Genomic DNA, 15,917 nt, shown 5'->3' on the forward strand with positions numbered 1-15,917 from the left:
AATTGTTTAATGTACACTGCATAGGTGATCACAGGATATTCACTGTTTCCCCTCACTACTGATTAGCAAGAAATGTAAGTGGATAGAAAGTTGGCAATTAAAATATGCTTTGGCTGGATATGTTCAAATGGTCTCCCTTCCTGTTTGTTATCCCCATGATCTCCTGGGCTTCACGTTCTGCTGAAAATGCTGGGTTGTGGCCAGAGACAGAGCTGTAAAACAAGGATTAAGCTACAGACCCTCTAAAGATGGTGCTGTCTGTTCTGAAATGGCCCACTGAGATGAGCTTTAATTGAAACATTAAGCATGTGTGGTGTTGGAAGGGGGGAAGAGGGAGAGAAACAGTAGTCACAAAGCCGTGCGACAGTAGAGTACATGGGGAAAGGAACGAAAAGCAGATGCCTTGTTGTTCCTTCTGACTATGATAGTCTCTCTCATTTTCCAGGCATTCTTTGCATTATTATTATTAGAACTGGTTTAAAAAAAGTTGCCTTTTTTTAACATGCTGTTTTTTGGAATTTTCAGTTAAATCTTGTAAAAACTGAACTATTTTTTGCCAGCTCTATAGGTGGCCTAGAACCTAAATGCAATGCTTCAGATTTTTAAATGTTTGAATTTTAGACAAAAAAAATCTTCCAAAAAAATTGAACTTTGAAAAAGTTTGATCAGCTCCAATTATTATTATTATTAAGCGATAAGGGCCCCAATGTGCTAGGCACTGTACATACCAATAGTAAGAGACCATCCCTGCCCCAAAGAGCTTACAGTCTAAGGCTAGCATTTTCTTATCGTTTGTTTTCACTTGATCAAGGTGAGGTTTCTGGTTTTGGAGTGTTCTCTCTTTGCATTTCCTATTGTTTTGGCCTTCAAAATAATAGCACGTCTTTTCTTCTCTTCTATCAGCATAAAATGTATTCATAGCAGCATGTTTCCAGCATTATACAGCAGCACAGTTACCCCAGGTCACCGCAGTCTGGGAATCGTCCTATGAAACACAGTCAAGCCTTTTGGGCCCATAGATTCTACCTGCAATTCAATTAAATGAGACCTGTCCAGTATAAGACTAAAACACCCTTCTCTTACAGAAGTGAAGGCTGATTTTTGTTAATATATTCCTCTCCTTCACTTTGCAATTATACTGACTTTCAAAATGCCGAGATTGTCTGCTTAACATTCAAGGCACATGTCAAACCATATTTAAAGTTCCTTGAAACTATCCCAAGAAAAGACCCTGATTTTTTTTCGGCTTTATTTCGCAAAGCCTGTTTGTTAGCCACATGGTGAGCATTATTTTGTCTGCAGCGTGGCTTCATAAATCATTAACCATTTAGTGCTGATGAGGTACTAGCCCCCAGGTTTGCGAAGTCTGCTTGCTAGATCGAAATAAAATGGAGGGGAATGGCCAAGGGAAGCAGGTAATAGTTGTACCAGGTATTTTAAAATCCATACTGAGGTAGGGGCTGCATTATGAGGAGCTGCATTATGAGAGTCTATCTTTTCTGCTACAGTTGCTGTAGCAGCAGCAGTTGTGGATATAGCTGGATGACTTAAGGTGTCGTGACTGGGGCAGGGGAGAAATATGAAGGAAGATTCACTTGTGAGGAGTAGATGATGATAACTGAGATTGGGAGAAGGGCAGTACTGGCAGCTTTCATAAGGTGGCAGGCATTTCTGCAAGTACACAATAGTATATTCTCTTATGATTTTGCAGGTAACCCTGTGAGATCTCACAACTCAGAGAAATAAATGCACGATCCTATCACTCTAAGGCATCAAGGGAAGGTTCAAATCAAAGTGTACTGTGTTAACTAAGTGCTTCTTGGTTTTACTTATGACATTGCTCCATTTCATCACTGTATAAAGGTGGTAAGGTTTGGTGTTGCTATCTTGGGAAATCATGAAATCCCCTAAGACATGGGGATGAATAATATGATTGTTTTTATGATCTGTATAGCACTGACAGGTATTAATAAGACACAAGATGAGATTTTTCTCCTGCTCCAACACCTGTTCAGCTTAGAGAGAGATGGGCCATCACAGAAGTTGTGATATGCCCTGTGCCGTTCCAGCCCTCCCTCAGCACATGTTATAGCAGTCCTCCAAACTTCCCCTAAACTGGGCTTGGTGTTGGCAAAGGAGTGAGCTTTATGCCTGCTGAGATTTGTCTCCTGCTGCCTTGCTTGTTAGTGCCATGATTTCTGTTGGGATTTAGTTGCTTATCTCATTGGGGGAAGGGAAGTCTATAGTTTTGTCTGTGAACAATTCCTTGGGGATAAAACAAGGGTTAAAATGAAGAGGGGAAAAGTCTGGCCATACAAGTATTTCCATCTGCTTCAATGGGAGTGAGCACTTGCATGAGCAAGAACAGGATTTGGTGCTAGATTAAGTTTTATCATGTTGATATTTTTCTCCTTTTTATGTCAATTTAAATGTAAATCCCTGACCCTGCAGCCATATCCTCGCTGTACACTCTTACAGAGATATGGATCTGAATGCAGGAGCAAGGCCTAAATGGGGCAATATCAGTTTTTCTGGACTTAGCTTTTGTATTTGGCATAGTTAATATGAAACAGCTGCACTTTACACAGCACTGTAGTTCATTTTTTGTAGATACTGAATCATTTCACAGCCCCCCGCATGGGTGGTGCTTCCATTTAGGCGACCTAGGCGGTTGCCTAGGGCACCAGGATTTGGGAGGGCGGCATTTTGTCAACCTCGGCAGCAATTCTGTGGCAGGTCCTTCACTCGCTCTGGGAACCACCGCTGAAGTGCCCCGAAGGCTGGGAGTGCGGAAATACTACCTCCCCCCCCCACTCCCACTGCAGAATTGTCGCCAATGACCGGGAGCATGGAAGGACCCCCACCTAGGGCACCAAAAACCCTGGCGCCTCTCCTGGCCCCCAGTGCTAGCTGTAGTAGGTGTGTAAATGCAGATAGTGTGGGGCTGAATCCTAAGAGGTGCTGAAAACTGACATTAATAGGAAATGCAGGTGGCCTGCTCTTTTTGGAACTACTTGGAATTTGGACAGTGGGTAGCTCATCCTCCTGCCTCAGGTCGTAAAATCACCGTGTAGGTGGCAGGAAGGGATTTATACCTCCCCACTCCCATGGTGGACCATGCCCAGGTGGACAAGTGTCTAATAATAATTTTTCACTCCTATAGCTTTCTTCCTGTGAGGATATCAGAGGGCTTTACAAATAGGAGTGAGTTAAACCCTACAACCCTGTGAAGTAGGGTGGTATTATTGTCCTCATTTAAAGATGAGGATCAGAATGATTAAGTGACTCCAGGAGTCTTGCCTCTGAGCCCCTTACAATAGCCACAAGACTACATGGATTTATCTTCCTCTGCTGCACCAAGAGAGGGTCTCAGACTAGATTCAAAGGTCAGAGCCAGTATACCTATAGACTGAATGCAGGCTTCAGCCCTCTCACACCCGATCTGAATTTTGCCCTATGTCTTTCTGAAAATTAATATTCAGCTGTGAAGCTACTTTGAACACAAGTGGAACTGATATGTGAGGGAGGGAGCATAAAGGGGTGGGAAGAAAGGAAGGCTTTTGAAGTATTCACCATATGAGGTGTACAGTATGTGCTAGGCAAGCAGTTGGAGCAGAGAGTGAAAGACAGAGGTGGTGGAGCCATTTTCACTGTCTGTAATCTGGAGTTTAAGGGCAGGTCTACACTGCCCTGCAGTTTGGACTATCAGGCTCTTCAAATAGGACTACATTGATGAGAAGTAGGAATCTTTTAGTTTGACCTGCCCCATCCACATGGTGGCATTACAGTGCAGCACTTCGTCGCGCACTGCTGTTCACTCCCCATGTAGTCTGAACTGTGGGGCAGCGTAGACATGCCCTAAATTTAATGGACTCTTCCTCTTTCTAGTTTGCCCTTGGAACATAATTGTAAGGTTGGGAATATGGACTCATTTCAGACACGTACCTCTATTTTGTGCCTTAAAAGGGGAGAAGCAGATATTGCCTTATGAGCATGTACATTCTAGCCCCTACTTAATGTCTCACGGCAGTGTATTTTAGATATAGAAACAGTTGGATTCTACATTGCTTTATGCTTCATGAAATAATTCAAGGATGGTTATTTATCTAGTTTACAAAACACAAAATAATCCCTCAAACGGTCTGTGCTGCATATATCACTGGACTGTAACTATGAAATCCCCCCAACTCTTTTAAATGCACAAATGTGCCAAGAATTTTTACTATAGTTCTACCCTTTTAAAGATGCTTTGCATGCAAGGCACAAATTCAAACAGTGCTTTTTATGCATTGTGCAAAATAGATACAATCTTTATTCCTTTATGTGCAGCAGCTCTCTCTCCCTTTAACACATCAAAGGGGTCCTATTAAATATTTTGACTAAGGCTAATTTTCTGTCTTATAAATTGCTTGATGAAAGTTTGTTAGTTGGTTGTAAAGTTTGTGTATGCTGCATTCCTTCTGAGAGAGAGCACGAGCCCTATAATAAGAGCTATGGAAGCCTGGGGCCAGTATATATGATATTAATACTTAGCTGTTACTAACTTTTAATCTTTAGACCTCAAACTTACAAAAGTGGGTAAATTTAATTTTAAATATACAGAGCTCAAGTGGTTTGCCAAGCTAACATAGCTAGGAAGTGGTACAGCTGGGAATAGAATCCAAGTCTCCTGTCTCTAATGTCTTTTCTGCTGGACTATGTTGATTCCCACCTGACTAATCCACAAAGCTGGGATTTCTGAGGTAAGCAGACACCGACCAATATAAGTTCACATGGGTTTCAACCAATTTGTTAGTTCCAAGTTGCAAGGATTAGCACCCACCGTGTTTTTACTTAAAATTTTTGTGTTCAAATGAATTCAAAATCTCCAAATTTTTCTTGGCTTTGGAATGAATCTGTGTAAAACTACAAATGTGCATGGAACTTTAAAGCTCCCCCAGAAACCCAGAGAGTGAGAGGAGGTTCTCTGGAAATTCTACCAAAATTTACCTGAAACTTGGCCTGAGTTTGTTTGACAGATTTGTGAGTCTTGGTGAATATTTTGGTATAGCTGGGATGAGTTTTTTGAATTAGTTACCAAGCATAAAAGTGGGCAAGTTTAGGGCTTTATTCCAAATCTGTTTATATGGCTCTAGTTGTAATCCAAAAACATGAAGACAATGGGAGTTCTATATAGACTCATAGACTTTAAGGGCAGAAGGGCCATCATGATCATCTAGTCTGACCACCTGCACATTGCAGGCCACAGAACTTCTCCCACCCAAATCTTGATTTAAAGACTTCAGGTTACAGAGAATACACTTATTCTAGTTCAAACCAGCAAGTGACCCATGCCCATACTGTAGAGGAAGGCGAAAAACCCCCATGGTCTCTGCCAATCTGACCTGTTGAAAAATTTCTTCCCAACCCCAAATATGGTGATCAGTTAGACCCTGAACATGTGGGCAAGACCCACCAGCTAGAGATCTGGGAAAGAATTCTCTGTAGTTACTCAGAACCCTCCCCATCTAATGTCCCAATGGCCAGTGATGGATATATTTTTAACAGCAGTTGTGAATGGGCCATATGTCATAGTAGGCAGCCTCATCATATCATCCCCTCAATACACTCATCAAGTCAGCCTTAAAGTAACTTTTTTGCCCCCACTACTCCCCTTGGAAGGTTCTTCCAGAACTTTGCTCTTCTGATGGTTAGAAATCTGTGTCTAATTTTGAGCTGTGTCTAATTTTGAGTTTGGCTTCGACCTCTGATGTGGTAATTTCTTCTTCTATATCCTTGTTCCTATTAGCCACATACCCCAAGCTCCTCATTACCCTTATTAAAAACCAAGGGAAAGTATTCAGTTTAGGTGTTGGGCCTTACCTAGATTATCTTTAATCCCAAACTCATCCTCAGTGCTTAGTGGTCCCATTTCTTCTTTTCTTTTCTTGTTTTGTTTTTATTTATATGGCTATAGAACATTTTACTGTTTTTATTTTCCTTTGCAAGGTCCAACTCTGTTTGGCTCTTGGCAGTTCTCACTTCCCCCCCCCACCTGTGCTTTCTGACCACCAAAAAGTAGTTTTCCTTGCTGATTCATCCCTACTTCCATTCCCTGTAGGTGCTTTCTATTTCCTCTTGTTTGAGGTGCTAGTTCATTTAGCTTGTGCTGCAACCCTTCCCTACAATACTTTTCCCCTTGCTTGGGATGCAGGCTTCAGACAGTTTCTGTCGCTTTGACTTCAAGTTATTCCAAGCCTTCTCCATATTCAGATCTTTGAGTTCTTCAGTCCAGTCCACTTCCCTAAATAATTCCCTTAATTTTTTATAGTTTAAGACCATAGTTGCAGACTTATTTTTGTTTGTTCTTCCATTTAGTTTACTGAATTAACTTATGATCATTCAAGCAAGCGTATCCTCTTCAACTAATTCTTCCATGAGGTCCTTCCTACTTACCAATAATAAATGGCATCACCTCTTGTTGATTTGGTGACTATTTGGTGAAGAAATCAGTTCACTATCACATCCAGGAATATTGGGGCCCAACAATCATTATTAATTATTATTATTATTATTATTAGCACTCATCATCCAGTCTATCTGGGAAATTAGTCTCCCCATAATCTCACAATTCCCAGTAGGACTTATTTCATTAAAGATGTCTCTATTCACCTCCAGATCAGATCTTGGGGGTCTATATCAGACCCCAAGCACTATCCCAGTGGAGCCTCTGGTACCTTTCTTCCCCAAAGTGATTTTGACCCTAATAGATTCTGTTTTATCCATTCCATCACTTCTAATTTCTTTACAGTCTACCTTATCAAAATACAGTGCTACTCCACCACCTTCACCTTTATTCCTATCTTTCCTGAACAGCACATACCCTTCAATACCTGTGCTCCAGTCATGACTATTATTTCACCATGTTTCTGCTACCTCTATCATATCTACTTTCACTTCCTGCACCAGTAGTTCTAGTTCCTCCATTTTGTTACCTAGGTTTCTTGCAATGGTGTGCAGACATCTTAGTTGTTTGTGCTCAGCTTCATCCAGATTCTTCACCCAGTTAGGTACAGACATTGTATTGCCATTATCATCTACCTGACTGTTAGTGTCATTGTAGGAAGGTACTAACAGTGATTCCCCCAGGTGACAGTGACCCCTCAGTTTCACCAAGTACGAAAATCTTTTAGTTCTTATGTTAAAAGTTGTAAATTCCTGTCTGCAGAAAACACCGATTGTATCTGTCCTGTGAAAGATACTCTATTACTATGCAAAACTTACAAACAAGTTAATTGACTTTGTTCTTGAAGTAAACTCTATGCTAGCCTTAAGCTGTAATTGATACAATGTAAACAAACAGACCCCCACCCTCTGTGATTACAGGGCCAGGAGTTTCATAGGAATTAACACACACCCCAAAAGTGGTGGAGACAGTAAATTAAAAGATGGTTAAGATATGGAATGTGTGTTGAATGTTTTGATGTACATGAATGGTTAGGGAGGTGCCAGCCTAGAAAGGATCCATCGGCCAAAGAATGTGTCAAGTGGACCACCAGACAACCCCCGGAGAGTAAACTGGGATCCACCCCAAACACCTGGAAGGAATGTGCTGCTTTAGACAGTGTGGAGCCACCAGGAATGTGCCATCTGCTGATTGAGCCAGCAACAGCAGAATGAAACGGTTCCCATAGACTAACATAGGAATTAATTCCTATAAAAATAGACTCTTAAAAACTGAGGACTTTGAGTCTCTGGTTCTGCTACCAACCTCCAGGAGCATCAGGTGCATCTGGCACAGACGCAGCTCCATCCTCATGACCAAGATACCTGGCCAGTAACTTGGCATGAGCAACTTCTAGGCTGGTAACTATAACACCTATACAGAACCTGTGTGTATGTGTGTGTGTGTGTAAGGAATAAGTAGTAATAGAAATTAGTCAAACAACGTTGTTTACTTTTATCTTTTGCTTTAGTATTATATATGCAATTATTTGTGGCATCTTTGCCTTATCCGTCTTAATAAGATCCTGCTGGTTTTTATTATATTGGTATAACATTATTGGTATTGGCACTATCTTTCCTTTTGTGGTCCATTCTCCTACCCTGTTTCTTTCCCTATTGTCATATCCTCTTCTACTTGATTGTCTGTCTGTTCTCCAGGTCAGCTCTGACAGGTCTGTCTGTTCTTCTTCTTAGTAGGGAGTCCCCAGTCATGTACGTCTTTCTGGTGTTGGTGCAGTTCTCTAGTCTTCTCTCTTCTATTCTTTCTGGCTGCAAGTCTTCTTGTATTCTGTTTGTCCTTGCAATCTTCTGCGAGTCATCCTCTAGCCTCCTGGGGCTCTGACTTATGGCTTTCTCGATTTCTCTTCTCCTTTTCTTCTAGCCACTTCTTCCATGCTCTCCCATCTTCTGTTACTGTATCTAGTTACACAAGGACTGAATTTGGCTACTGGAGATTGCAGTTTAAATGGGAGGATGAAAGAAATTAGCGCCACCTGTCAATAATAGAAAAGGGATCCAGGAGAAATCAAATACAGCTTCCAAAATTTAGCAAAAGGGAATGATAGTTAGACTGCACCACTTTGGAGCTAAACTCTCTCATTTACCTTAGTGCAGCCTCATTGTCTTTCATTGACTTCCCCAGGCTGATGGAGAGCAGAATTTGGCTCACTGTCTTCCAAGCTGGAAGCCAACACTTCCGATAACAAGATTCTGACTATAGATTTCTAAGGCCATATTTATGCATTGAAATAAAGGCCTATTTTCAAAAGTGCCTAGTATCTAGCAACAAGTGCTGTTAACCTCTACAAGAGCTTATGGGTGCTCAGCACTTTTGAAAATCATGCCTATATCTGGATTTACACACCTCTAAATAGTATCCTGTTTTTGAAAATGTTGGCCAGTAGAAATATTTTTATTATCACATACTGCAGGAAACCCATCCAAGGTCAGCTATTGATTGCAGTGGACACGGGTCCTTTTAGTGATGACCAAGTAGAAGTATGCAGAGTTTTGTAATTCTGCAAAGTATCAATTTGCTTAATTTTTGGAGGAGTTTTAAGGTAAGAGAGCATTAGACAGTATGGATCAAATGTCTCAGTGAAGTGGTAATTGCCTTTCAACAACAGAGCCCATGTCATAAATTCTAATCAGGTACCATGGTGAGTGGTTCCAATAAACACTTTAGATAGGCAGGAAGCCCCAGTTTGTAGTGACTGACATTGTTACCCTCTGATGGCTGTTTGATGGCCTACTTTATGTAAAATGAGTTGTTAATCTCAGTCTATTCCCTATTGTGCAGCTATGCATATTACAAAGATTATAAACATTTGATACTAACCAGTACCCTTACTGGATGTCTCAGCAAAGAGACCAAGGACTAAACAAACATGGAGACTGAACTATCTTGTCACCATTACAGATGGTCTATCCAGGTGCGGGCTGATGCACATTGGCAGGATAGCGTGGGGGAAGCAAACACTGCTGTTGCTTTGCTTAAACCATCCTCTAGAGGAAGGAGGTCAGTTTCCAGGACTATCCTCTTGGAACTTTTCAGGTTCACTATATTACTTCAGGAACAAATAGAAGGGAAACAACTATCAGGCAGGGCTATTATAAGTTCCATTTAGGAAATGTATATTAAACAGGCCTTTTTAAACGATTTTTACAAATGCTTGTCTTTTAAAGTGCAGTGGGCTATGGCCAAAGATCACATAGCAAAACTCCAGCCTACATGAAAAATAGAGCTGGTTGAAAAATTTCTGACAGAACACTTTTTTATCGGAAAATGCCATTTTGTTGAAATTGAAAGTTTCCATAAAAGCTTCCAGTTAAAATGTTTTTTGTTAAATCAAAATGAAGTGTTTTTATGATTGACATCAGAATGGAACAGTTTGATTTTCTTTGTTTTAAAAGTTTTTCATTTCAAAAATTTTAATTTTTTTAAAAAAATAGTCAATCAGAATGAAATGTTCTGATTTTATCAGAAGAGAACCTATCAATCCACCCGAAGGGTTTTTTTCCAACAATCTCATGTTATGGAAAATTTTGAAATCTTGAGACTTTTTATAGAATGGAAATTTGGTATGACTAGATTGTCTGTGCACTGAACCAGTGTCCCAGTAACGCAAGGGACCACACTATTATGCCAACTACGGGAGGGGCAAGGGAGAGGTTTGGTTAGGAGCAGTCATGACAGCAGCAGTGTAATGGTGGAGGATGTCCCCTGCACTGAAGTGATCGTCATATTCCTGACAACACACAATTTTTCATGAATTTTTTTTTAAGGTCAGAAAGAACCATTGTGATTACCTAGTTTGATCGAAATAATACAGCCCATTGAATTTCTCCCAGTTATTCCTTCAAGTATGTAACTTCTGGTTGAGCTACAGTGTATCTTTAAGAAATGCATTCTATCTTGATTTAATGATTTCAAACAATAGAGAATTCACCACATCCCTAAGTTAGTTTTTTTTTTTTCTAGTCACTAATTACCTTCAGTGTTAAAAATGTGCACCTCATTTCCAGTTTCATTCCTCTAGCTTCAGCTTCCACCCCTGGGATTTTCTTTGCTAGAGTAAGAAGCCCTCTATCAATCTTCCTCCCATGTGATTTAAAAACCATGGCCAAGTCACCTCTTAATTTTTATCTGAGAAACCAAATTGATTGAGTTTACGTCTCTCACTGTAAGATGCATTTTCCAAGCCACATATCATTCTTCGGCTATTTTCTGAACCTTTTCTAATTTGTTAATCAGCACAATTAAGTAGTGTGCAAAGCTTAGTACTGTATATGTGTAACTGTGTGATAATGATCCATTTCAATAGTACCATTTTGTGAGAACTTTTCCTGTTTGTGATGTGGACCAGAGGCCAGTTCCTCAGCTGTTATAAATCAACATGGGTACATGGAGTTCAGTGAATCTACAGTGATTTACAAAGAGTTGCATTGATTTGCACCACATGAGTATCTGACCCTTCATCTTTGTCTCCACCTCCACCCCAGTGAAGAAATCTAATTGTCTTTTGTCCATAGAAAACAACGCCTCTCAAAGCTATGCATAACTGCCCACACAATTCATCGCAGACAGAATTCTTAATTAACTGGGTGCTGGATTTTTTTAATTGGGTTTGGGGGAGGGGGGAAAAGGGAAGAAATTCCCATAGTTGCTGTTCCATAGAAAAACCCATTTAATAATAATCTACTTCCTCCAGAAGAGAGCTAGCAGACTCACTTCCCCTGGTTCTGAGTCTCTTTTGGGCTCTGCTTCAAGACCCAGCTTCACAGCCAGCTGTGAATTGTCTGGGCAGAAATTGGACAGGAACAGCTGGTGAAACACCTGCTGTGGGGCCTTTGATCTTTGGTGGCACAATAACAACTTTTGAAAGTTTGTTCAGTGCTGGAAACATGATGTAGTCCAGTCCTATCTGCTTCTGTCAGACTGGCAACTAGTGGCATATTGGCATAGCAGCACTATTTATAGATGGCTTTTATACAGGTACATCCATGTAGGTTCCAGGCTTGCTGTAGCTGACATTTGTTGCATGTCAGTGCAACAAATAATATGGCCTTGGACACATCATTTCCTACAGTAAAATAGAAAGCAGATTTTACCCACTTGATTTTGTTGTTTTTGGCTTCATTGCACATTGCTGGGGAGGCAGCCAGACCAGTACCCTATTTCTAGTTTGTTTTACTTTGCTTTTAAAATGCTTCCGCTTTGACAGCGCAGAGCAACTTATTCCACCTGTAGCATCTCCTTCTATGATGGTGATAATTCAGATATTTGGGCACAACCAAGCTGTGCTCAGCATAGGACTGGGGATCAGGAGGGCAAAGGTAACTTTGACTCTTTTTGCTCCTGTAAGCCGGTCGGTTCGGGCCTCGTCCCTCCTCAGGTGCGGCGGGGAGCCAGGGCGCCTCCTTAGGCACAGCAGTCAGCGACGTTGGGCTGCCTCGTCAGGGTCTAGGGGCTCAAAAAATCAGTAATAGGGGTGAGCCCCGGGCACAGTGCCTAAGCCCGGCCTTGGGCGGGGCCGGCAGCAAACCGTTCAGGCTCAGCTCAGGGCTGAGCAAATATCAAGCCCTTGGTCAGGGCGGGGCAACAAACAGTTCAGGCTCAGCCTCTTGCTGTCAGGGGCTGAGCAAACACAGTCTATGAACCCTGGCCCTTGGGCAGGGCGGGGCAGCAAACAGTTCAGGCTCAGCCTCTTGCTGTCAGGGGCTGAGCAAACAGTCTATGAACCCTGGCCCTTCGGCAGGGCGGGGCAACAAACAGTTCAGGCTCTGGCCCTCTGGGGCAGGGCAGAGCGGTAACAAAGTCTAGGAGCCCTGGCCCTTCGGCAGGGCGGGGCTACAAACAAACCGTGGCACAGCTCAGGGGTTCTGGGTGAAGGGGGAATTCTGCCACCCGGTTATGGGTGGCAGGGGGAATGCAGGCCCACCCACTCCTCTGCGTTCCAGCCCGGGGCCCTGGTAGTGGCGGTCGCCGCTAAGGCGGTCAGTGGGGATCCGGACCGAAACACACTGACAGGGTGATCAGTGGGGATCCTGGCTGACACACACGGTCATAGGCTCGGGGCCCTCTGTGGCCTGACTGTAGTCAGCCGCCCCCGGGCTGCTTCCAACTTCCCCCTCCCCCGGTACCTGTCCTCCGTCGGCGCAGTCCGGTGGGTCCCAGACCATAGGTTCCTCGGAGAACTGGGGGGACGCAGGCTCTGGCGGCTCCTCCGGCCAGCGGCGCAGGGTAGTTCAGGCTGAGGGTCCTCAGGATACCCAGCACGGGGCAGGTCCGGCCAGCGCTCCTCTGGATACTGGGCCCAAGGTAGGTCCGGCCAGCGCTTCTCTGGATACCGGGCCAGCGGCAGGGCCGGCCAGCACTCCTCTGGATAGTGAGCACAAGGCAAGCTGGGCCGAGCGGGAGCTCGGGCCTCCACGTCTGTGCTCTTCGGCATCCTGGGCTCAACTGAGCTCTGGGCCCTGGCTTTTATACTTCCTGTCCCGCCCCTTGACTTCCGGGGGGCGGGAACAGGTGGTACTGGGTCCACCCACGGAGGTGCCTGCTCTGGCTCGTCCCCCTCAGGTGCGGCGGGGAGCCAGGGCGCCTCCTTACAGCTCCCTGTTTCAGAGGGCCAGCTTGACATAACTTAGCCCTGGTCTACACTATGAGTTTAGGCTGAATTTAGCAGCATTAGATCGATTTAACCCTGCACCCGTCCACACGATGAAGCCATTTTTGTCAACTTAAAGGGCTCTTAAAATTGATTTCTGTACTCCACCCTGACGAGGGAATTAGCACTGAAATCGAACCCGCTGGATCAAATTTGGGGTAGTGTGGATGCAATTCGATGGTATTGGCCTCTGGGAGCTATCCCAGGGTGTTCCATTGTGACCACTCTGGACAGCACTGTCCACGCAGATGCACTGGCCAGGCAGACGGGAAAACCCCCACAAACTTTTGAATTTCATTTCCTGTTTGGCCAGTGTGGAGCTCTGATCAGCACAGGTGACCATGCAGGGCTCATCAGCATGTGTGGCCATGGAATCCCAGAATCGCAAAAGAGCTCCAGCATGGACCGAATGGGAAGTATTGCATCTGATCACTGTATGAATGAATGAATCTGTGCTATCCAAACTCCATTCCAAAAGACAAAATGCTGGAATATTTGAAAAAATCTCCAAGGGCATGAAGGACAGAGGTTATAACAGGGACCCGTAGCAGTGCTGTGTGAAGCCTACCAAAGAACCAGAGAGGCAAACAGCTGTTCTGGGTCAGAGCCACAGACATGCCGCTTCCATGATGAGCTGCATACCATTCTAGGGAGTGTCCCTACAACTACCCCACCCCTGTGCTTCCCTGCTCCCCCACCCCTCCCATGCTACCTTGGCAGTTCTCTCCCCATTTGTGTGATGAATTAATAAAGAATGCATGAATTTGAAACAATGACTTTATTGCATCTGCAAGTGGAGATCAAAGTGGAGAGGGGAGGGCGGTTGGCTTACAGAAAAGTAGAATGAACCAAGGAGTTGGGTTTTCATCGAGGAGAAACGAACAGAACTTTCACACGGTAGCCTGGCCAGTCATGAAACTGGTTTGCAAAGCTTCTCTGAGGAACAGCACGCCCTGCTGTGGTCTAACTGCCCTAGTGTCTTGCTGTGCGTAATCAGAGGCCAGAAAATTTGTCTCAACCTCCCATCCCACTATAAATGTCTCCCTCTTATGCCACATCTATACGACGCGCCATATCGGCGCGTTACAATCGATTGCTCGGGGATCAATATATCGGGTCTCATCTAGACGCGATATATCGATCCCTGAGCGCGCTTACATCGATTCCGGAACTCCACCAAAACCAACGGAGTTCCGGAATCGACATGGCGAGCCGCGGTGAAGACGGGTGAGTAGATCGATTTTAGATAATCAGTTTCAGCTACGCTATTCTCGTAGCTGAAATTGCGTATCTAAAATCGATTTTCACGCATCGTGTAGACCTGGCCTTACTCTCACAGATATTGTGGAGCACACAGCAAGCAGTAATAACGATGGGAATATTGGTTTCACTGAGGTCTAACCGAGTCAGTAAACTGTGCCAGCGCACTTTAACATCCAAAGGCACATTCTTCCACCATTATGCACTTGCTCAGCCTATAGTTGAACTGTTCCTTACTACAGGCTTCATGAGCCATGGGAGCAAAGGGTAGGGTGGGGACAGTGTGAGTGTGGTGCTACTGACTGGGAGAGCAGCCTGAGGCATAAGCCTCCAGCTGGCATGATATTCCAGGCAGGACTGAATCTCCATTAGAAGAAAATGGAATCATTCCCATTTTTCTCCAGGGGCCCCTGACCAACCTCACCAAGGTCGGCCAGGAGCACCCACAGGATGACAACAACAGCTAGCAGTCATGTTGTACCGTCTGCCATCTGCAAGGCAAGGGGATGCTGCTGTGTAGCACTGCAGTACCACATCTGCCAGCAGCACCCAGGAGACAGCTGAGTGGGCTTCATGCTTGCCGTGGTATGTCATCTGCATGGGTAACCCAGGAAAAAAGGTGAGAAATGATTTTTTGCTGTTGCTTTCATGGGGGGAGAGGGGGCAGACGATATGTACTCAGAACCATCCGCGATAATGTTTTTGCCCCATCAAGCATTGGGAGCTCAACCCAGAATTCCAATGGGCGGCCGAGACTGTGGGAACTGTGAGATAGCTACCACAGTGCAATGCTCCAAAAGTCGATGCTAGCCTCAGTACTGTGGACGCACACTGCCGACTTAATGCGCTTAGAGGGGACACACGCAATTGACTGTATCAAATTGATTTCTAAAAAATTGACTTCTATTAGATTGACCTAATTTCGTAGTGTAGACATACCCTCAGAACAGTCTCAGGGCTGCTCTAGATTATGCCAGTTGGTAAAAGCCTTCAATGGGCTATATGCTAGCTGGAGATCAGACAAAATGCAGTGCTCTTCCCTGAACTCTGTCTCAAGTGCATGCTACACTTGGACTCTAAGAAAGAGCAGCATAGAGGTAGCTGGGGGATCCCCCTTTGATGGGGAATCCCACTTGGCTAATTAACATGCTATTGGGGCTGCTTTACACCTCCAGAGTCTTATCAGATGTAAATCTGGTTTGATTAATCTGATATAAACTGAGGATTCACAATGGGGCACTGGGGTTTTTCTCCTATTAACATTCTTAACACATACTGGAATAACAGTAAGAATTATACTTCCCGTTTGGTCTCTCTTAGCCTGGAACTAATGCAATATTGATGAGGGAGTTTGGCACATCTGTTTTGTGTTGTTGAGGCTGTCTTACTCTGTCCTCATATATAAAAAAAAAAATTCCCCTCTCACCCCTATGGGTGGTATGTGTCTTCCTCAACCTCGGGTCCTCTACCAGAGGCCTGGGAGTTTGAGGGTTCTGCGCAGTATCT

Source organism: Chelonoidis abingdonii, chromosome 2 (genome assembly GCF_003597395.2).
Source record: "Chelonoidis abingdonii isolate Lonesome George chromosome 2, CheloAbing_2.0, whole genome shotgun sequence".
Classification (NCBI taxonomy): domain Eukaryota; kingdom Metazoa; phylum Chordata; order Testudines; family Testudinidae; genus Chelonoidis; species Chelonoidis abingdonii.